The 22,916-nt window shown below is 42.8% G+C and overlaps 1 long non-coding RNA gene across 2 annotated transcripts in view; it reads left to right on the top strand.

Moving 5' to 3' along the window:
• LOC118173944 overlaps nucleotides 1-22,916 on the top strand; it is a 58,303-nt gene that overhangs the window by 17,594 nt on the left and 17,793 nt on the right. For both annotated transcript variants that reach the window (XR_004754460.1, XR_004754461.1), the window contains exon 2: nucleotides 21,400-21,625. This is a non-coding gene — a long non-coding RNA (uncharacterized LOC118173944). The remainder of the gene's footprint in view (nucleotides 1-21,399; nucleotides 21,626-22,916) is intronic.

Raw genomic sequence — 22,916 nt, 5'->3', positions numbered from 1 at the left:
TTTAAACTGTAGAGCTATCCTGATCCAAACATACATCAAAGCACCCAGGCATCAAACCAGCCTGCTTCAGAGTTCGAGAGAACATTTCCACTTCAAACTACACAAGCTTAATATTTTTCAAGCAAATTTTTCTTCTGTCACATAAAAAAATATATATATATGAAAAAAAAAAAAAAACACAAAAGAAAAAAAGGAACTGAGATGCAAACATGGCTTTTTGTTTTTTGGAGTGCAGGGAAGTTTGTGTTTGTGACTGCACACCCGCAACACCTCCGCGCTGCTGATGTGCCCGTCCGCCTTCGGGCGCAGTGAGCGCCGTGTCCTGAAGCACTCAGTGCCCAGCTCTTGTGGAGCCTGGAGAGGACACAAGTGTCCTGACACTTGGTGATGAAGTTCGAAATGGAAACCAATTTTCTGGATCTCTTTTTAAGCAGCAGCTGCTGAAACTAACATTCCTTATGTTCTGTATGAACAGTGCTTTGTGCATAGCATGTTTCTCCCCCCTTTCCACCCCAAGAAGGGTTAAAAATATTGTTTTTGCTTTGACCTTGAGCTGAAAATGAGAAGTCTCAATTTTTTTTTTGAAGGCACAGGGCTGGGCAGTATTACAAACTGAGCTCAGCTAATGCTTAATGCTGTTGTTTGGTGGCACTGAGTATATCATCCCAGGCTGCATGGAAGTATAGAGAAAAAAAATTGATTATATTAAGAACATGGCAGACTGATTTTAAAAAAAAGGCGAAACTCTACAAATGTTATTTAGAAGGCCCTCCTTCCTTTACCCAAATATGAAAATAAATGATGAAAGGAGGACAAAGATTATAACCTCTCAAACCCTTTCCTTTGGGGTTGGTTTTTCTCCCTCTTCCACTATGGCTGTGGCTTTTGCCTGACCCAGAGCTCAGGGAAGAAACTGAAATTAGTAATCACTGTTAATGTGGGTGATTGCTGGGCTGCTTCAGCATTCCTGGCCTATCGGTGCCCCACGGCTCAGGGTGGCTGGGGCAGGGTGAGCCGCTCCTGCCCGCCCGCTCCCACAAGCTCTTAGAACTCTGGAAGCGCAGAGCTTCAGGATGGGGGCATTTTTAGGAGACTTTTTGTGGTGATCAGACTGGGACTTCATTGTGAAATGAAATCTCAAGGAAACAATGTAGAGGAATGGTTTTTTTCTTGTTAAGTGCATGTAAGCAGATGGCTTGTGTGTCTTGAGGTATTTAAGGATTTCTGTGTGGTAATGCTCAAAAGAAAATGCCCACCACTTCTTCACCGAAGTGATCCCTTCTGATTATTCAGTTATCACGTTATTTAAGCAATCTAGGAACCGCAGTGGAAAGAATGGCTTGCTAAATCTTTAAAATGAAGCTGAACAAAAAAAAAAAAAAAAAAAAAAATGAATGCATTCCAGCAATAATTGGTTTCTGTACACAGAGATAAGCTGCCAAAATAACAAGGCTGTGATTTGAAATGCTGGCTAGCCTCCTACAAGAAATTGTTGGTCTGATTCTTAACTGGAGTAAAAAATAACGAAGTTCCACAAGAGTAATGGTGCTGTGACAGCTTACATCAGCTAAGCATCTGACCCCTTCCCTTTCAGGGCATACAGAAATATATTGGTGCAGATTTCTGGAAAGCACAGAACCTGTCATTTTGAAATAACTCTCTAAAACCTTTCCCAGGAAGACATGGTAATTTATGCAATCACCACAGTGGGACCTTGTTGATTTTCAAAACAGGCAAGGAAAAGTGCTAGCATGCTCCATTGCCTCTAAGTTGTGAGGCTATAGAACAAAGTTGGCTGGGAAATAGATTATTAGGGAAGCAAATCAGAAATGTAACAAGCTGTGCATGGGCAATGTTCCTGTGGTAATCAGAGGACGAGTCCTGTGAGAAGAGGCTGAGGGAATTGGGTGTTTCTGGTCTGGCAGGAGAGGGCTTTGGGGGACCTAGCAGCAGCCTTCCAGTAACTGCAAGGAGATCATCAGGAACGTGAAGCCAGGCCCTCTGCTGAGATGCAAAGAGGGAGAAGGAACAATGAGAGTCATCAGCTGGGGAGGGGAGGCATGGACTGGATACCAGGATCAGACTTTGACCATGAGGATAACTAAACACTGGCCCTTGAGGATTTGGTGGCTCTCAAAACTTGACTGCTCCGAGCAACCTGGCCAGAGCTCAGCGCTGACCCTGCCTGGAGCAGAAGCCTGGGGTCTTCCTGAAGTCCCCTGCAGCACAAATGATTCTGTGACCCTCATGCCCATGGGAGGAAATGAAAAGATTTCTTCTGACTTCCATCAACCCTGGATCAAGCTCACAGCACATTCTTCCATTTTCTGATGGAAGAATATCTGTGGAAGTTCTCTGTATTCACTTAGGTGTGGTGTAGGGGCAGGAGCTTGGCATAAGAGGTTAACATACGAAATTGAACACAAGTGAGAGATTCTTCAAGGTCCAAGGCTGCCCAAGAGTTCTCACATGCAAAATTATTTATGGAATCAGTGCAAATATGACTTAATTCTGTGTGGGTTCAAGAGAACAGCACGACATGTCCCTAAGGCACAATTTCCTCATGGAGACAGCTCTGTTGGCTTCTGAACTGAAGCAAGCTCAGCTCACTTGCTGATTACAGTGTTATTCTTAAAAAAAAAAAAAAAAAAAAAAAAAAAGGCGCTTTAAAGACATGCTATTATATTTTGATAATCATTTAGCTGGTCTTAGATCAGGAACTAAATTCCCAAGGATTCTCATTTGTGCAAATTATGCCCTGATGCTTTGATATGTACTTGCGTGTGACCTGGCATGATGCATGATCCGAATGTTTCATCTCTGCATGCAGGCCTCCCGCAATAACAGATGTCCAAAGAATAGGCTGGCACCACTCAGTAGGTTGTTAGAGACAGAAACATCCCAGAGTAATTTATATGATTTTAAAGAATGCACAATGTAATGCATAGGGTGGGAGAGAACAGCTTTTTTTTTTTTTTTTTTTTTTTTTTTTTTTTTTTTAATACAAAAATCTCTGCATAAAACTGAGGTGAAAATAGTCAGCAATGTGTGGAACAGAAATAAAAGGAATTTGTTTTGCTTCCCTGCTTGCATCTGCTGGCAGTAATTGAATATATCATTCCCAGGAGAAAAGAGAAGCAGCTCACCTGCTAGAATTCAGGCATTAATTGGTGTGAACATTAAGAGTCTCTTGAGAAAATGGTACGTACATTCAGGGTGTTGGCGGTTTGTTTTTCTTGTCTTGGCAGAAATGAAGGAAGACTTGCAAATATATAGTGGCTAAAATGGTTGAAATCCTGAGGTCAAATTCTGTGACTCTCATTCCACATTTGCAGTAGACAAAGTGCTGATTTATATTGAAGTATGTGTCCAGAAAGGCACAGATCTACGATCTATGCAGCTGATGCTTCTCCAGACTCACAAAAAGGGTGCTGAACAACTTAGTTTGCCATGCAGTCTCTGGTGCTGTTTGAATGTTTCCACTTGAGAGAGAAACTTCCCAGTATCTTCATTCTCTGCCAACTAGTCCTATAATTTTTTATTTGGTCTGTTCTTTTGAAGCAGCTTTTGCCAGCAGAAATCTACAACCTTGCATTATGGCAGGCAGAGCCCAATAAAACTGGAAGCTGTTGGTGTTTTTGTATGCGGTCAGGGCTTTGCATCTGAATGCTGAGCAGTTCGGTCTGGCTTACAAGACAATAGTGCTCATCGCCTTATATCGTGCATAGAATATATAGGCAGAGAAACTGGGCATTATATCTGCAAGCAGTGCTTAAGGTATGGTGTACTGCTGACTGTGCTGTGATGTGCTTTTGGAGGCTGAGATAATTATGAAGAAACAACAAAGATAAATGATTTCATGAAGCTGGAGTTGTGTTCAAACTGTTCCATTCATACCTTTGTCTACTGTAGTGCTTTATACACGGCTCTGCGGAGTGGTACACTGTGAGAGTGGTTCTGAGCTGCCCGTTGTGGGATGGGTGATCTGGCGGTGGGTTTTACGTGGTCATTGCTGCAAATGCCGTCTTTAATTTGAATGCTCTGTGGTATGTTTCAAGGCTGCTAGGTACCCTGATTGCTCTGCTGTAACCTATTAATATTCTTTATAAACATTTTGTTAATATCCATTTGTAGAAATTATAGAAACTACAGGAGTACAATAAAAGGCCGTAATGAAACTTACAGAGAGATTGCCCACTCTGAAATACTGTCGTTGTGGATTGCAGCCATGCAGCTGTGATTATGTTGGTATAATATAAAATAAATCTAATCTAGATTACTTGACTGCAGTTACTGAGGCAGGAATTTGTGCTGAGGAATTTGTGGTTTGCTTTGCAAAATGCTGTGGTTACTTTAATCAGTTTTTATTTGGCTTATTTGTATTAGGGTAGCTTATCCAAGTCTTCAAGAGAGCTTCAACCACACAGGCAGTGCCAGTTCCAGAAATACTTGTGTTCAGCTACATGCTGAATTGATTCCCACATAAATTGAGATGTAAAAACTAAAGGTATATACCATCCACTTATGATCATATCTATCAGGTGTATTTCAGATTGTAAGCTTTTAAAGGTTGTAATTTTTATTTTTTTCCTACAATAAAATGCAGTTAACTGCAATTTATTATCTAAATTATCATGGTTTTGGAAAGACCAGTGAACTTCCAGAGTCTGATAAGAAAACGAAGTGTTGAGATATTTGTGTGCTTGATTTATCTTGTTACATGACCTGAGACAGGTACCAACCATTCTGGTACTGCCTTGTTTATTCCTCTCCCAGTCCTGTGTTGCTGTCTGTCAGGAACACAGAAGTTCTTGAAGGTCACATAAGGATGCTGCCTGTTTGTCCTTTCTTATGAGGGACAAACAGTAGAACATGCTCAACTGAATGCATAGGTTAGGAAACTAGGGAGGTTTTTTATTTGCTGACTCTAGGTAGCAAAGCAGATATGTCAGGTGCCTGGGATAAGATGAGCTTGCAAACAGGGAGGTAATTTTTCCTCTCTTGGGACTGAGGAGCTCAGTCATGAATGCTCATAATTGCCTGTTGCAGCTCTTTGTTCTGGGCTACTAGCAAAATAGCCTCGTAAATAGTGTCTTCAGATATTATCTGAGCCTACTTCCAAGTAAATGACTTACGTGCCCTGGAAGGTCAAGATTTGTGGCGATTTTTTTCTGTACTAAACTGTGTCTGGAACTTTTGGCTTTCAGGACAGTAATTGCAAGAACACTTCTGTGCTAGTTTTGTAGGTAACATTTTTAACAGCTAAATGAGCTGGTAACACTTCTAGCTATGCAAGAAATGCACTGCTTTTGGTTTATATGATAAAGTAGTTTTAAATTGGATTCCCTCTATGCTTCTCTGTGAAGTCACAGGAAGAATAGCTTTTCAATGTGCAAATATTATAGTCTAATACAAATGTAAGCTAGGATTTACTCAGCTGTTTTAATCTGTATGGATGCTGCTTAATTATGAATGAAAGGTTTTTTTTAGCTGAACTTAGGTATTTTTATGAAGAATCTGCATATAATAAGCTACAACTGAAGATATTTTTTTTTACTGCATGAAGACATAGAACTTCATATTTGAATTAAATTTAGGGCTGGCATAAAACAGTGCAGCTAACTTGACACCCAACATCAGGTCTGGAACAATATTTTTACTACATGGTTTTACAACTTCCTTAATGTTTAGGATTTTTCTTGCAGCTATGCTTCATCAGTTTTTAGCAGAGTAATCAATGAAAGAGATAAATTAAGTGCAGAAAAACCTAACATTGATTTTGTGATAGACTTTATTCTTCCAACAGATTATGTCCACTTGTGAAAAGAACAGGTCAAGAACTTTGTAGCAAAATTGATTTCATTGGAATGTGCCAGTTAACAGGAACTGAAAGGTGTCACAGGAATCTGCCCAATCTGCAAAACTTGGCGTTTTGCCCTGGGGAGAGGCTCTGAGCTCTGGCTGAGAACCACGGAGGCTGCTGGCTGCTGTGCAGTGACAGCTGAGAAAGGTAGGGGGATGCACTTAACTTACTGCTGGCTCTGTGGGGCATCCTTCATATAGGAAATATCAAAACATTGCTTCCAGCATGATTTTTATTTTCATTTAGTGGGAAATTAATGGTTTTGAACTGAATCAAAGTGGAGCCTGGGGTTCCCCACGGCTCCGTTCTCAGACCAGTTCAATGTTTGAGATGAAGGACTTGAAGGTTTCATTGATAACTAATTGTGTGGAGCTGTTGACTCTTTACAGAGTGGTGAGGCCTTGCAGAGGTATCTGGACAAATTAGATGGGTGGGCAATCACCAGCAATATGAAGTTTAACAAGAGCAAGTGCCAGGTCCTGCACCTGGGAAGGGGCAACCCTGGCTGCACGTCCAGGCTGGGGACGAGACGCGGGACAGCAGCCCTGCAGAAAGTGACCCGGGGGCTGGGGCGGACAGCAAGCTGAACGTGAGCCAGCAGTGTGCCCTGGCAGCCAGGAGGCACAACCTTGCCCTGGGGAGCATTCTGGTCCTTGTGGGTCCCTTCCAACTTGGTGATTCTATGAATGGGTACAAAAATGAATTAGGTATTAATTTTTTTCTTAAAGGAGAAAGCCAGATATGGTTTATTGGTTGTTTATGGCCTAAGTCTATACATGTCGAAATAAAGGAGAAAAAGCAGGGCTGATTTCAAGAGGGCTGGCAATAAACTGCAGTGGCAGCATTGGTTGGAGCTAGGTAAAAAGATCACTTCAGAGGTTTTCGAGTATTATGAACCTGGAGTTTGTTACCTCCATCAATGCTCAGGGCTGAGCTCCACCGCAGCTCCCGTATGGGGCTCGAGGTGTACTGGGGAGGTGTACTGGGGAGTTATTTCACTCTGTATGAGGGGTGGTGCTAACTACAGATGTTAAGACCCTCAGCTGAGGGCTCCTGCTGTTTATTTACTGGTTTTAAAAATGGAAAGGGTTTTAAAAATGGAAACCCTGAGAGAAAAAGGAGTGCTTTCACCAGCTGGAGCTCCATGCTCAGTAATAGGACTTTAAAGTCATGTGTTAATGATGGGCACCATGTGCGCCACCGGCCGCTTCCTGTAGTGCCAGCTCCTCGGTGTGCTGTCAGCACAGATAAGCGAGGATGCAAGAGATTAAATCTCTTTGATGAAGTTGGGGGCAGGAGCTTTGATGTAAGCAAGTCCATCTGAACGTGCTCTCGTTCTTTCTGGAGTGAATTAGGGGGTATTTTCTGGTCCTCTTTGATATAATGCTTAGTCAAATATTAAGTGGACTGTTAACTGGGGAATAGCATAACAAGAAGTTTAATCTTCTTTGTCAAATCATTTCTGTTGAGAGCTAAATATTTGTGCACCTTGTGATTCCTGCATGTTTTATGTATTATCCCACGCAGAAGTAGGGAGAGAAGGCAGTGTTAGACCCTAGATACAGAAGTCAGGTCTCCGAAAGGACTGTACAAACTGGAAGTGCTTATGGTGCCTCGCTGTGCATTCTGGAAGACCAGGTTTGTGCATTAACTACACAGTTTCACTTATAGAGCAAGACAGTTTTCAGAGCTGAGATCAGTCGGTTTCACCTGTTTGAGTGCTACAGCTGGTGCTTATTTCACACCAATAAACTTGCCTTCAGCCTGAATGTTCAGAGCACTGTAAATGTGCATGTCTTCAAAGTGTAAATCTGAAGCATAGACAGTCTTTGCGCTTTTTCTTTTCTATTTTCACTGGAATGAAAACATGAGAATGAAAAAAGCAGAAAAACTCGAAGGAGAAAAACTAACCCATACTTATGAAGAACAAATAAACCAACAAAAAATGAATCAGCGTTACAGTATGGTTTATTCAAAATGTTATGCTGGAGTTGTTGGGTTTTTCAAAGGGGAATCCTTGTTTTTATATATTTCTGCAGGATATTGTCTCTGGAGAAGATGACAGAGCTGGTGCTGTGGATAGTTTGGAGGAAGAGAGACAGGATACAGAAAGCTAGAAAACACTAAATCATATGCTCAGGGTATCAATGAAAGCAGAATAGAGGACAGCTTTTCAAGGCAGGGAAGTAAAATGAATGCCGTTTGTTGCTTATAGTGGCTATTAGGCGCTAAAGCGGTAACCAGAAGTAGATAGGACAGATACAGTTTGGGGGTTATTCTCTCCTCACCCCTCCTGATGCACCTTTGCTTTCAGCATCACAAAATAATTCTCAGTAGGAGATGCACAGAAAGGTACAAGCCATCTCGCAGCCCCTTTTCCCACAGTTATCTGTTCTCAGCATGGGAGATGCTGCATTGATTAAAGTGCCAAATGACTCCTGTTCGCATCACAATGAAATGTGGCCACTGCTCTCCATGAATGGGACATTTTTGTCACCTCTTCCCTCTCTTCTCTAATAGCAATATCTATCTGCTGTATGCTAGGTAATGTGAATGTCTATTCATATTTCAGCTACAGTGAGATGACTTGTGCTTGACAGATCTCATTATGTCACCCAGTCTAAAATTTACGTAGGCTTGGATTAAAAGCCTTTATGCAGAAGGCTTTCGCTCCATGTGGTTTCAGGTAGGCAAAACCCTCCTTATGTCATCTTTTAAATAGAATCTAATGCAAAAATTGCAGAAATGTAACAAAATCCAATCAACGCAATTGTGGCTGTCAAAAGACAGCAATTGAAACTCACAACCTGGACTCTCTCAAAGAAGATGAGTCACAGCTGGCCTGAAAACTGTCTCAATGTCTTTAGACCTTCTAAAGCAAAAATTCTTTCTCCTTATGAAACTTCATTATCCTTGAAGTGATACTGTACTGTTTTTAAAGCCTGCCTTAGTATTTGAATGCTGGCACAGACATTGACACAATGAGTATGCACCTAATGAAAATCTGTAACAGGTTCATGCAGTAACATTTCTTCTCAGCTGCCACCTCGCGAGGTTGTTGAGCTCCCGTGTGAAGAGAGGTGGTGCCGGAGACCTGCCAAGTACTCCGGGCAGTCTCCAGAGGGTGCATTGGAACAGCAAAGGCAATCTGTGCCCAGCGAGCAATCTCTGCATATGTTTGTCCTTGCAAAATTGAAACATATGGTAAACAATGGGTGCCTAATTAGAGCTTCTCAGGGAAACTTTCATTATGTGACCTAGGTATCTGAGTGTGATAATACAACAAAGAACTATTCTCTATCACCCGCTGCTCCTTCTAACATCACCCAGCTGAAATAACCTTGAGATGAGAAGCTAACCCACCCCTTACATATTCTTTTTTTTCCCACTGCTGTTTCCTTCAGATCAGGGCTTGCCTTCTCTGCACACTCTTTCAAGCTGGATTATGCCCCCCTCATGCCATTTATGATTTGCCTCATCATAGAGGTGGTCATTTTTATTTAAAAGGTTTTCTGCTTTTTCTTTTAAAATAAGGCTAGGTCTGCTTGTCACCAAGGAAAGTTTGCTATTTGTTCAAAAGTCAGGCTTTTCACTTGCATTGTGTGCTTTTCTGAAAGAGCTGGAAAATCCTTATGGGAGGAAAATCTAACTCCAATACCAGCTGCCAGCTAGCCTTTGAGTTAGCAACCAATGTTGCCACTGCAGTTTATTGCCAGCCCTCTGGAAAACTAAATTTTTGGGGAACTACATGCGAGTTCTGCAAAACTAAGCTTATCCTAAATATGTAATCAGCAACCTAACTCTATATGAGTTACAATATGACCATGCTGGGTGGACTTCCATTAACTGTTTGCACCACACCATGGCACACGCTTGCCAACATCTCTGCAGCCTCCACTGTGGCCAAGCTTTTCTTGACCTCATCTGTGTCCAAGTGTCTTGATGTGATGGTATTTCTGGAACTGATGTCTAATTCTAAGGTCTTCACTACCTTTGTTTAAATGATAGGCAAATTAAAGGACACAAGAGTGCAGAAGCACGTGAAGAACTTGTGCTGCTGATAGTTAATTGTTCTCCAGTTACTGCCATATTGTAGACTTATTTTTGTTGGAGTAGTCACACATTTCTCTTTCTAGCAAATCAGTAGAACTGCTTAATTATTCCATTGCTGTGCAGATAGCAAAGGGATGAAGCTAGGCAAATACCTTGTAGCTTTGGAAATCTGTGCACTAATGAGATTTTCTGCATGGGCAATTTTGGAAAAGTTCCTTTTCTGTACTCAGTTTTACAAGTTAGGCAAGGTCTTCTCTTGGTGTTTCACCAGAGACTTGATTAAAAAACTCAATTCAAAATATTTCCAATGAAACTTTGTAAATATATAGAAATGTAAGCATTTATCAAAGCCATGTATTCCAGCCCTTGATGCACAGCATACAAATATTAAAAGCGAGAGCCTTAACCTGAGCGCCTTAACCTGAGATTTCCAATAGCTCCTCATGGTGTTTCATTATTCCAGATTTGATTCACTGTCTCCTTTGCCTAATTATTCCATGATGGGACTGAAACATTCATAGGGGGATTAGGGTGGGAGGGAACTTATTTTTTTATGGTTTACTTTTTCTTTGGAGAAAATAGACTTCCATCTCCAGCACCATCAGATTTTATAAACACTAACTGTGTTAATGAGTGAGAAAAGAAATTGCATTTGTGCCAACAGTGGGAACAAAATGCTTAATTTTTCCATTAGTCTATCAGGTTAGCTCATGTAAACAGCATGATTAAATTTGTCTGCATGCATCATGCTACATAAATAATAATGATAATTAAAAAACCATGCAAAGCCCGAAGATAACAAGATTATGTTAGAGAAGGACTAGGAGGGGGAAGGAAATATTGAAACAGATTGAATTCATCAGTGAAAGTGACAGCCTGGACATCGGTGATGGGTAGTGCCACTTTGGGACTGGAAAATGAATGCTGACCAAAAGCAAGTTTCTCCCCAGTGTTGGTCTCTGTAGTGCTCTTTGTGAAATATCATAGAAGAGAGTAAAAGCTTGAACAAAAGGCGTGAATGTTTAAGTGATGTCTAATCCATGTGGTTAGTGTGCTTCTAGGTCAAAATTAAAATATAGGTTAATGGCTTGCAGTTTACCCGTATAGAAGTAATGGCTTGATATAGACTGGAACAGTGAAGATGAAAGCAACGGGTATGTGGACAAACGTCAGAATTTAACTGTTATTTCTTCCTTGTTTTCTTAAGTGACTTGTACTAGCATGGCCCGAGCTTCTGCTGGGAAGTGTGAACTTGCAGACAAACAGAATCATCCAGCGCCCGGCATTGCGGCAGATTAGCTGAGAGCTTATTGTCTTTGTCTGAAACGTACCTCTGCAGACCCTGAGGAGGTTGGTGGTGTGGTGGCACTTACAGCTAAACAGCCATCATGGAATGTTGGACATTTGTACCTGAAATGAAATTCTAGTACAAAGAAATCTTTGTTCAAAGTATTTCTGATACCAGTTCTAGCCTCATGTGCCCGGTTAGTGTGTCATGGGCTTTTTGGGAATACAAACAATGACGAATGGAAGATGGGTACTGACCTTCATCTTGCCCAAGGTTACCTGCTCTGAACATCTGAGTGAGATGTTCAGGCCTTTTCATAGTGTATAGCCGTACTCTTCAGGCAATACTTTCCTAACAGGCAACGTGTTGGCAAGTTATCCTCACCAGTGTCATGGAGGTGTCAGTAAAGCATGCTCCTCCTTCATATAACTCTATACAATGAATGAGGATGAATATTTATGGGAGAAGGAAGTCTGGAATGTCAGCTTGATTCATCAGATGAACTAACTTTCCCCTTATAGATTGGGTTTACTCTGTAATGTTTGAAGAAACTTCACTTGCAAAACACTCACAGGAGGCAAATGCTGAGGCTGCATTTTCCACAATTTCTAGTTACTGACTCTGAGATTTACACACAGAGGAAAAGCACACCATGGAATTGCTTGCACTGATTTTCAATTAGGGAAGACAAATCTTGCCTTGTGAGAGATTTAGAAAAAAATAAAATAAGCAGCACAATGAATTTTGAGTATGTTTGATCAGGGCAGTAAAGTAGATATGATTTTCTTGTACATTAGCTGACAAGAAATTGATTGGAATTTGTCACCTGTTGTAAGTTAGGGCGCTGTTCCCTGAGCCTCTGTTCAGTGGAAGACGCAGCAGACCCTGGGCTGCTCATCCTGAAATTCAGGGAGTCCTCACTTGGGGAAGCAGTTTTAAGGAAGTGGAGCTGGGAGAGCAGTGGCAGCTCTGGGGGCCTGAATGAGGCGCTCCTGGCCACCACACTGAGCCGTCCCTTGGCGCTGGTAGTGCTGCCAAGCGTGTGCACAAATTGGAAATAAATTGGAAATTCGCAGAATGAAATAATTCACAGGCTACACTAAATTACAGAGAGGGGCAGTGCTTTGGCACACGCAGCCTAGCAGCTGGTGGATGAGTTCAGCAGAACGGCCTCAATTTTGGATTTCAAGATAAAGCTGCTGCCTGGCATGAGGCTTGGAGGTGGGCTTTTTCACCTCCGCTCCGTTTGCTGATGTCTCCAGCATGCAGAAATGATCATGGGCTCCAAGCTCATCTGAAAGAAAGAGCATTAAATAAAAAGGAAAAAGAGGAGTGTATGAAATTATGGAAATGCACCATTGAAGCATTATGGAAATTGGTGGATATTTGCAATACTATCATTTACTTAATGTCGTGTTGTTCTGATAATAGCTGTATTTCCATTATGGAAAAACAAAAAAGAAGCATAACTTGATGCCGCTTTATCCTTACCTGCTCCCATGAGACCACCTAGATTGTCAGGACGCTTAATATGCGAATCTAAATGTATATGATTTAAGGGCACAATGGACCACAAGAAATCCATGAGAGCCATTTGAACTGCAGTGACACCATCTGTGATTGCTCAGTGCTTCTGCCTGTGGAATAGGAATAAGGCTGTCCCCAGACTGCAGAGCATTACCTAGTCTGCATCAAGGGGAGCTATGATTTTAAACATTTACCATGTACCTACCTTGCAATGGCACTCTTGTTCACTCCTACAGCGTCTGCAAGGTGAGCAGGAAGGAAAGGACTTTCCTGGAGGTGTGCGGCAGAGACCCCAGCTCCTGACTCGCAGTGCTCATCTTCCCCACTTTGTGCTACTTGGCATCCTCTATCCCATAATCATGCAAACAAATCTATCTTTTCAAAGGCTTGTCTGGCCGTTCCCCCACTTCTAAGCTTATGTTACTGAAATGTGAAGGAGGGAAAGACCGCAAGTGGGTCTGAGTGTATTGCTGTCTGATGATTTCTGGTTTGGTGCATTTTGATTCATAGGTTGGCAGGTAGTTTGGCAAATCTCTGCAAGAAACTCATGTGTACCATAAAATTTTGAATTATCTCATTTAGGAGAGGTTCATTAGGAAGATTAATGAGGTGTTATTTTTCTCTCACTCAATGCCCTGGTACAGAGGGGGCACAAGGATTTTTCCCAGCTGTGCACAGCAGTAATTGGCCCTCTCCGGGGTCCCAGCATCACTGCATTGTGATCAGTTAAACTGCTCATCTTTGGAAGCGTTATTTGTCAGCTTAATTAACCTTAAAGGAAGCACTTGCTTCAAAATAGGACAACAGTTTTCTGTTTCTCCGAGAAGGAAATAAGGATATTAAAGTTACCACTGGTAAAGGAGCTCTTAAGGTGAGTTTTAAATGAACCTCAGTGGAGCACAAAAGATCCTCTACGCATCCTGCCCCTCAGGTTCCCTGCTCATCTGCTCCCCCCTCTCCCGGGGCCTGCCAGCTTCATCAGGGTCAGATTAGTGCAATTATAAGGTTCTGCAGTGTGTCAAATGCTGCCACGCAGCACAGAGAGGGAAGTCCGATGTCTTCATCAGGAAGGTGGGGCAGGCTATGAAATAGCCCTGCTGTCTAGCTCTCATTCAGCTGAGACGTTTGTTTCTTTGGTTTATAGCAGAAGCGTTTCAGAATGTCTTATTGCACTGCTCTTTTAGGGTAAAAAGGTCAGAAAAAATCTTAAAACAAAAAGACAACGTAGGTGAATCTGCCACTGCATTTGCCACAGACTGATATGACTACAAAAATCACTTCAAGCCAAGCTAAAAATAGCCAGTGAGGTTGTAGATAGCTTCCACAAATGTTAATTCTGTGGGAGAGCTCGAAGCTGAGCAGCAGCAACCAGTTCTGCAGCCCTGTTCCCAACCCGAAGGCTTGGGTATGTGTTGGGCAGAGGTGCAGAGGGGATAGGAAGAATTTCTAACCCCGGGGGACACAGCAAGGTCCTCAAGGTGTGATGAGTTTAAAATAAAATAAACAGCCTCAGATTGGTGACAGGAATATTTTCTGTGGGACTGTGAACAAAGAAAAGCAGCACTAGGTCTTAGTGAGTAGTCAGCATTCTGGTGGCTCTTGCTTCATGTTGTCACAGCAGAAAGACAGAGGAAGGTAATGATGGTCTTCTACGAGCACCCAGTTACCATTGCTATGGGTGCAAAATCCAGTCACTGGCAGGACGCTCGCTGTGTGCACTCAGCCCGTGCGCCCTGCAGGACGTGGAGGTCTCCTTGGGGTCAGGGCTCTTCATGCATGCAGACACGGATTTCCCTCTCTAAGCAAGGATGACAAAAGATTTGGGCTGCTTGTTTGAGATTGCTGTTGGGAGGAAGAAAAAGGAGTGACAAGAATGATAGCAAGAGGGGACGTGAGCTGGGATTTCCTCTAAAAGGTAACCATTCTGTAAGATACAGTTTTGTCTGTTTGCAAAAGTCATTTAAATCTTTTTTTGTCTTCATCATGCTCCCCTCTCCTCTTAAAAATAAATAAATAAAACAACCTGACAACCCGAGAGTGACGGGTCTGTGGTTCACTAAAAGGTCTGCTGCCCGCTTACAGGTGGCTGCAGCTGTGACAGGGTCTGGAGACCTCCTGCTCTACCTGTAGGTGGCTACGGAGAACAGATTAATTGCAATTTCAGGCTGTTCTCGTTATCGCTGTGCTATTAATTACGTTAATGATGCATTCATTTAGATTGAAAATATGATACCAGTAAAGTTTAATTAAAAAAATCAATAACTCATTAGCACGTTATTGGTACACCTATATGCGTCACCAGATTAATCTCCTGTGCTGGAGAAGTGATCACACTTCAGTTCTGCATCGATACGTCTTTGTGCTGGAAGTGATTTGTTGGTAGGATAATTGCAAAAGGAGAGTTATTTAGTCACCACTTTTCTTTAGACAGCAGGCTACGGACCGAGAGCCAGATCAATTCTTCTCTTCGGTCTAGGCAGAGCCGATGGTAGCCCCGGGTAATATTTATCTTTTCTATTTTTATTCGTAGAGAAAATACGCCGTTGGTGTTTGCATGGCCAGTTGGAGTTTTGTCTTCTCACAGCATGTGGGAAGGAATAAGACACTGAACGGTTAATTAGTGGCCACAGTTCTGGCACAGAGCCTGGAAAGCTATGGATAAAGCCACCTGCCTTGGTGCTGGGGCTCGGCGGCACGGCCGGCTGCCGGCCCCCGCTCAGCCCGCAGCCTCACGCCCCGCCAGAGCGTGGTGGTGGCATGTCTGGAGCATTAACGCCTCCTGGGTGTACGTACGGGAGTCTTTGTGCACACATGTGCCTGAGCAGAGCTATGTGTTGTATTAGTGGGACAGATGGGAGAAGGAGCAGCAGTGAACCACTGGAAACTATCCAAACGCTTAAATGAGAAGTGAACTGAAGGAAGAACGTTTCTGAAAATGTCTTTGCTCCTTAATGGGTAAAATACGCTCGTTACTGTTGTGTTCGCATGCATCAGCTCGTATAGTCTTTAATTAAATCATCCCTGACTGATGTAGTGTCATAGTTTCTCAGGCAGCAGCTGAAGCTCGTGCTGCAGCACAGAAATCTCGACAGGCGATGGAGACCGTGACTGTGCCCAGCAGACTGGTAGACCAGTCCCTGCCTGACCAGCAGCACTGGGCACAGGCGTTTCACTGCCATAGCAGAGCGCTGGATTTCAGGTGCTGCAGGGACCACGCCACGTAGCATCTCTGACCTAGGCCCATGCCGCAGCTTCCAGTGCTGAGGGGCTGGACAGGGGCTGCCCGGGCCAGGAGCCTACAAGGAGAATGCAGATGCGTTTTGGGGCTGGGAGTTCCTCCCCTTCAGACCCCTGCCACATCCCCAGATCGTGATCAGCAGTCCTGCTGGTGACTAATTACCGTACCTGTCCCTGCTGCTCCCTGCTCTTTGCCCAGCCGGGGCCGTGCACCAGCTGGAGACTCACCGGCTGCTGCCAGGGCTGCACATCGCCTCTCCAGGCAGAGCGTCCTTGTAATGAACTGAGACACCACAGGCAAGATGCAGCACAAGGAACAATAGGTTTGAGGAGGAGGAGCCCAAGGAGTGTTTTTTTTTTTTTTTTTTTTTTTTTTTTTTTTTCCTCCTAATTCATTGCTCTTTTATGCTTAAGAAAAAAGTATATGTCATACTTGTAAAAACCTCTTTGGATTTCTCATTTCACCAGACACTATTTCCTAGATTACCTTGGGTTTGATGGGAAAGATCCAAGGTTCACAACAGGGGCACTTCTGGGTGTGCCCTGTTGCCAGCCTTCAAATCCCACACCAAGTTCCTGAAGCTGTAAAGGTGCTAACGATGCTAACAGTGACTTGTTATTAATAACTCTGCTTTGCCAATGTGCATTGCTTTTCATTTTCCTTGTACTGTACATAGATTAACTAATAATTCTCCACAATATCCCAGTGAGATTGGTAAATGCTGTTATTTTTGTTTCATGGACAGCAGAATGAGATACAGAGAGGTTAATAGCAAGTCTAATTGGACAATAATTACCCACTTACCACACTGGAAATTAAGAAATAATCCTCCCATTGTCATTACATCAGCGGAACAAGGAGACAGCAGTACTCACATCCTTCTTATCCCACTGTTTAGCCAAACAGTTCACATGCAGAGGGAATGCAAGAGCAGACAAATTGTTCTTTTTTGTTTAATGTTTATTTTCCATCATTGAGTAACTTCAGGGTAGAAGACAATTATACAGTTTCCTCTGAAATATGTTAGATTTAAGTAAAAGTTAAGCCCTGATTGTAAAATGTATGTTTTGGAAAAGAACTGGCAGAAATGTGATTTAATTACTGCTGTGGACTATCAGCTCTGGATCAGCCAGCCTGCCCCAGGGAAGGGGCTGCTGGGCTGGGGTGTTACTGCAGCATCTCACCGCAGTGCACCCTTAGCACCCGTGCAGAGCTCTGCTGGGGGTGCCATATGGACCAGGAGATAAATGCAGCCACAGACATCACCCTTCTGCTGTATTTACTTATCCCCTAGATAAACTGAGGGGGGAAAAAGACTTCTGCATTAATGGAATTGATTTTCCTATTTGTTAATGTCAGAACTTAGAGATTTTCTTTCATATCAGATTTCTGCAGACCTCACTACCAAGGAATAGGTGGTAGGTAATAGGTAGCCACACGTAGTTGTCGTTAATCCATTGCGAAAAGTCATAAATCATGATTTTTTGGCAAAAAGCCCCGCACTGCCCTCTGATTCAATATCCTGGGTACCGGGGAGGTCAGGTCAGCACCAGGGTGGGGGGTGCAGGTCCACCTTCTGCAGCGCCGCTCAGATTATAAATCGCTCTCAGTGCCTATATCCACGTGGGCATTTCTCCTCAAATCTGCACTGTCCGTAAGGAAATTGCGCTGTGCTCTGCCCAGCTGCCAGGTGTGCCCTGCTTACCTCTGCACCGCTGCGGGTGCTCACGGAGCAGCCTGCTGCACGCAAATGGGGCCGCACCGTGCCCTGCACGAACCCGAGGGGCCGTGCTTCTCCCAAGAAAGGTTTCCTTTTCTGTGATTTATTGTACTCGACACAGTTTGAGCTGAAGGAGAAGCTACATCCCAGTAGTTTCAGTGGGTATAAAGATAATAAATGCTCAATGAAAATATACGATAGACATGTTTTGGAAATGGATTAGCTGACGGCCAAAGACCTGATACAGCAGGCAGTGTTGCTAAGGTTGTACTTTATTAGGCACTTCCTCATTGTGGATGTTTAGGGCATTAATTCTAAATGCTGACTTGTTTCTTAAACCACCTGTCTGTTTCATAATTGCTTTCTGCTTTATATGCAGAAATTTCACTGTGATTCCATATTAAATTGATTCACAGTCCGTTTACTGCACGCTTCCATATGTCTGTGTGTGTGCGATGGATGTGAGTCTGCCAGTTAAACGCTGCTGTTTAACCAATAACTAGAACGCTATACATAACGTGGTTAATTGTCTGAGATCTGAACAATGAGATTGAACGTAAATTGAACTTGTTTTATTCATTCTGACCACTCATAAAGAAAAATGTTGGACAAATCATAATAGTTTGGACAATTGTATCTACACAAATATAAAAGCATACCCACCCTATGGTTAATTTCCAATGGGAACGCTACGTTAATTCACTTTTTCTTAATGTTTAACCTTTCCTCTACAAAGTAAGAGTATTATACTAATGATAGTCGCTGTACTAATTTAGCACTTTGAATATTAGTTCCCTAGTGACCTGATTCACAGCAATTTTTTCTTCCAAATCAGCATTTCTGAAGGTGTTTTGATACACAGTGGAACTCAACTTTCGGTGTTACAAATGAAAACAAACTGTAAGAGTTATTGGAAGAAATACCATATTACATTCTGATTTCCTGTGATGAGCTGTAACGGTTGCATACAAGTAGAAGCAAATGTCTGCCTGTGCAATCTATCTACAATTCTCATACAGCTTCTACAGAAAGTAGGATTTGGGTTCTGCAGTCTCTAAAGCACCAGGATAATGTTATTTAAGTAGCTAGTCCTCCTTGCGTAGGTGTTTCAGGATCACTGCTACAGAGTTTAATGCAGAATGAAATTTCTTATATGTAATGGCATTTTCCCGATTTCATCAAAAATCTATATTGTACAATGTAAAATCATCATCTTTATCCTGAGGTGAATTGTGTAGCACTAATGTAGTTTTTGATTAAATTATTTAATGATCAATAGATCTACAAAAATCTGTTATTTGCAATTATTCTATAAAATTGCTCGGTAGGTATACAAACTGTGAGCTCAGACAGGAGATCGGCCTTTTGATGCATCATATTTTGATGGGAATGCTCCTCCAGATAAAAAAACAATGGCAAAAATAGATTTTCTGTCACGGGTGTTTCATCCTTTTTTTTTTTTTTTAATGCACTCCAAAGATTTCCATAAGGCATCATCTGCTCTTTAAATGCATATTATGGAACATCAATGAAGCTCCCTGAAAGTCAGTATCTTTTGTCGATGAATAAAATATTAAAACTAATGATCTGACCTGTTTTGTATTTAGCTATTGATTCTGCCTCTCCCTCTGGCTTTGTTTTCCTGCAGCCCCCCCAAGTTAGGGATTTGGTTCTGTTCCTTTGCAGGGAAGCTGCAGCCATGTTGCTGATGCTCCGGGGTCCTGTGCCCACCGGTGGGGGCCTGGGGCTGGTCCGGGTGGGGGCACTGGGGGCTCTGCCCTGGCAGGACAGCTGCTGCCTCCCCGCCTTGCTGCAGTGGGGAGGCAAATCGGCTTCAGGGAGGTGGTTGTTCCCATTCTGATGAGTGAATTAAATTACTCTTAAGTTGGCTTATGTGAATCGATCGGTGCAGCGTGGTGCTGGAAAGGCAGGGGCATCCAGTTATTTTATTTACAGTGATGCTGCCTGCAGTGGGAAAAGGGTACTTCTATTGTATAGATTTTAATTAAGGCTGAAAATAGCCTCTCAATTTTATAGCTAAAATTGGATGGAAAATTCATTTCTGCATGAATCTGAGCTGCCTGTTTCAGTAATTTGGTTGATTAGAAGTTGAATTGGAGATTGAGGACACCAGTTTACACAAACAGTATTTTAAGTATTTTAATGGCACTAAATAAGTGCTGTTGCGAGTAAATTGTGGTAAGTGGCTACAGGGGAGTGAAAGGACGAGAAATGGTGTTGTACCTTCAGTCCTGCTTTCTGAAGGCTGAACTGTGCATTTCAGCACTAAATGGCAGATCCTGGTGAGCTGTGTGAAATGTTCCTGAATTGCAATCAGCGCTGCTCGGGGCACCCCCCCCCCCCTCCCCCAGGAGCACGCTGCTGCCCCCGTTGTGCTCGGTGCCGGAGGAGGCGGTCAGCAGCGAAGGGGGGCAAGGGAAGCCCACAGGTGGCACAGGATGCTTGGAAAAGCACCTCAGTGGGCTCAGAAATGCCCTCGGTCACTGCTGCCATCCCGGGGCATGAGGGAAACCCCTGCCCTCTGCTCACGGAGATGCGCTCTGTGCCCCGGGGTATGTGCATGCACCTCCTGAGGGTGCTCATGAAGAGCAGACTTGTCAGCACCCAACAGGGATGCGCCTCCCTGGTACATGCTGAAATATTTCCCTTGCTTACCAGTCCTTCCTAGAGTTCTGCTGTGAGTCCTGCAGAACAAAGTGATTTTGCAAGCTTTGTTTCATCTGCTTGCGAGAAAAAAACAACAGCATTTACTGCATAGTTCCTGTGTTTCAGTTGCAGAACTTAAAATTTTAGATCATTTATTGTCATGTTCTATGACAATAGAACATGACAATAGAAGGAAGTGCCAACCAGTGACAATAGGCAGCATTTTGCCTTTTCTGCCAAGAATCTAACGTACAGGAAGCAGGTGCCACAACGGTGGCAGTGCAGAGATGATGGAGTTGCAGCTGGCAAAGCTCAAGGTTTCTCAGAAGAAGAAAAGAATTGCAAGCATCCCAAATGCCACTGGGGAAAGCTGGAAAAGCACTGTTTCCTTTCAGATCAAGACAATTTTACTCACGTTTTTCAAATAACTCACATGTTATGTTTTTGTTCATCCTTGTTTCTCTCAGAAAGGACAAGTTGCCATCCAGCACTATCTGCTCTGGCGCAGGGAGCATTATCTTGCTTTGCAGCCTGTACTGCATTTTCCTAGGGCAGATAAATGAAAGAGGGTTAGTGACTCTGTTATTTACATATGTAATGTTTTTGTTTCCACTACCCGCTCTTTGTCACAAGGCCTAACCAGCTAGGTAACTGCAGATGACGGCTGTTGGCTGCTGTCAGTGTCCAGAGCCATCACCGACTGCTGGGAAGTACAAGAAATAATGAAATGGTCGGTAATTCAACCCCAAACACTTCCTCATAAGTAATATGCAGATAAGTCCCAAAGTAGAAAGCATTTGGACAAATCACACTAAAGTCAGCCAAAATTATGTTTATCTCACCAAAATATTACTAGAAATCCTTGCTTGTTTCTCCAAAAGTTGCATTTCTTTGTAAGTTGGGTTTGTTTGTGTACTTCAAAAGAATTATCAGACTTGTTCGTTTGGTTAATTTATGTTATTTGGGTCAAGCCTTCCAGTCAAGCATAACTGCTGTGGAACACAGGATGTGTTTCTTGAGTGACTGTTGTCTTTCTGGCACAGGAGGTGCTTCAGGTGGCAGCGGCCCATCAGTGCTGTCCTCAGGAGCTCTCGGCCGCCCTGGATTTTCTCCAGGAGCGTGGGAACAAGTTCAGCCAGACTGAGAAGCAGTCCAGAAATATCTTACGGACAGAAGGGATAAGGGCAAGGTTGCTGTTTGGGGGCTTTGGACTCATTCCCATCTGCTGTCAAGGCATCTCCAGCAGGAATAGCATGTAAAGTGAAGGAGGTAAGATCCATCTTGTAGAAAATGGATGTACAGAAGGAAAAAAACTTTTAACTGTAGTCAGTTTTAATTGGTCACTTCAGTTGATCTCTTTTGCTTGATATGTACCTGATGACCATTATAGCCTGGTTATTTTATCAGGAGTTTAGCACTGGGAAAGCTCTCTTACAAATATGATTTAAAGAAAAGCTCAGAGTCAAGACCATAAGCTAATGCTGTGCTGCTGATCTGATAGATAGGAAGAGAGAATGAATGTTAACTGCAAATTAATACACGACAGATTTCCAGTATATCGTATCCTGATACATCAAGAAATTTTGCTTGCCACTTGGAAAAAATAATTGCACTACTCATGCTTATTTATACATTTACCGCTTTAGAAATCAGTTATTTCTCTACCACGCACTCGCAGAACATTTTGAAGATGTCCTGTTATCTCAGTATATCAGCAGTACTGTAGTTACCGGCGGAGGTATTCCTGCAGGGTCTCATAACCATGCAGGAACAGAACTAGAACGATGCAGGACCAAAGTCCTTCTTTCCAGACACCTCCAGTGGCCGTTACACAACACAAATGAGGCGAAAAAAAATATTAAACACAAACACTCGAATCAAGATCCTTCCTCTTCTTTTGCTAATGAGGTTTCTGGAGAAGGGTCCCTTTGCTTTCAGGCAGGGTTGCTGTGAGGTTGCAGCCCGGCGGCCAGAGGCTGGCGCGGTGCCCTGGGGGCCTCCCACGCCTCCATCTGCCGCCAGCCGGCCGCTCGTGGGGCGACCGCACTGAGCAGCCTGGTCAGTGAACGACCTCTGAGAGGGAAAGACTGAACCTTTGCTGCCCTGAAAAACACCTAAGTCAGAAGGTGTCAGTCAGAATTTAGCCCTTTCGTGTTCTACGATAATTAAGGAAACCTTAAAAAAATGAATTTGTCATCAATTCTGGATGGAAGGAGGGATGACTGCTGAAAGTTTCTTTTAATCACAATTGATTCTGCCAGCAAACTGCAGAAAGAGGAGTTTTTCCTGTACAAATAGAACTATATTTTCTTATTTCAATGTAAAAATGAATGAAGCATCAGGAACTGGTTTGAGTGAAAATTATTATAAAGACCTTCATTATAAAGACCAGTCACATCCTTAAAAAAATTCTCAGTGAAGACTCAAAAAAATCAAAACCTTGCTGACTAAAGAGCACAGAGCAGAACATTTTGTTGGGTGAAAAAATGAGTATCATCCAAGTATTTTGGGAAAGAAAGATGATACTGTGACACCCCAGTACAAGTGTTGGGATGTTATA

The sequence above is a fragment of the Oxyura jamaicensis genome, chromosome 13 (assembly GCF_011077185.1).
Source record: "Oxyura jamaicensis isolate SHBP4307 breed ruddy duck chromosome 13, BPBGC_Ojam_1.0, whole genome shotgun sequence".
Taxonomy (NCBI): domain Eukaryota; kingdom Metazoa; phylum Chordata; class Aves; order Anseriformes; family Anatidae; genus Oxyura; species Oxyura jamaicensis.
This window is presented reverse-complemented; position numbering and strand designations above follow the sequence as displayed.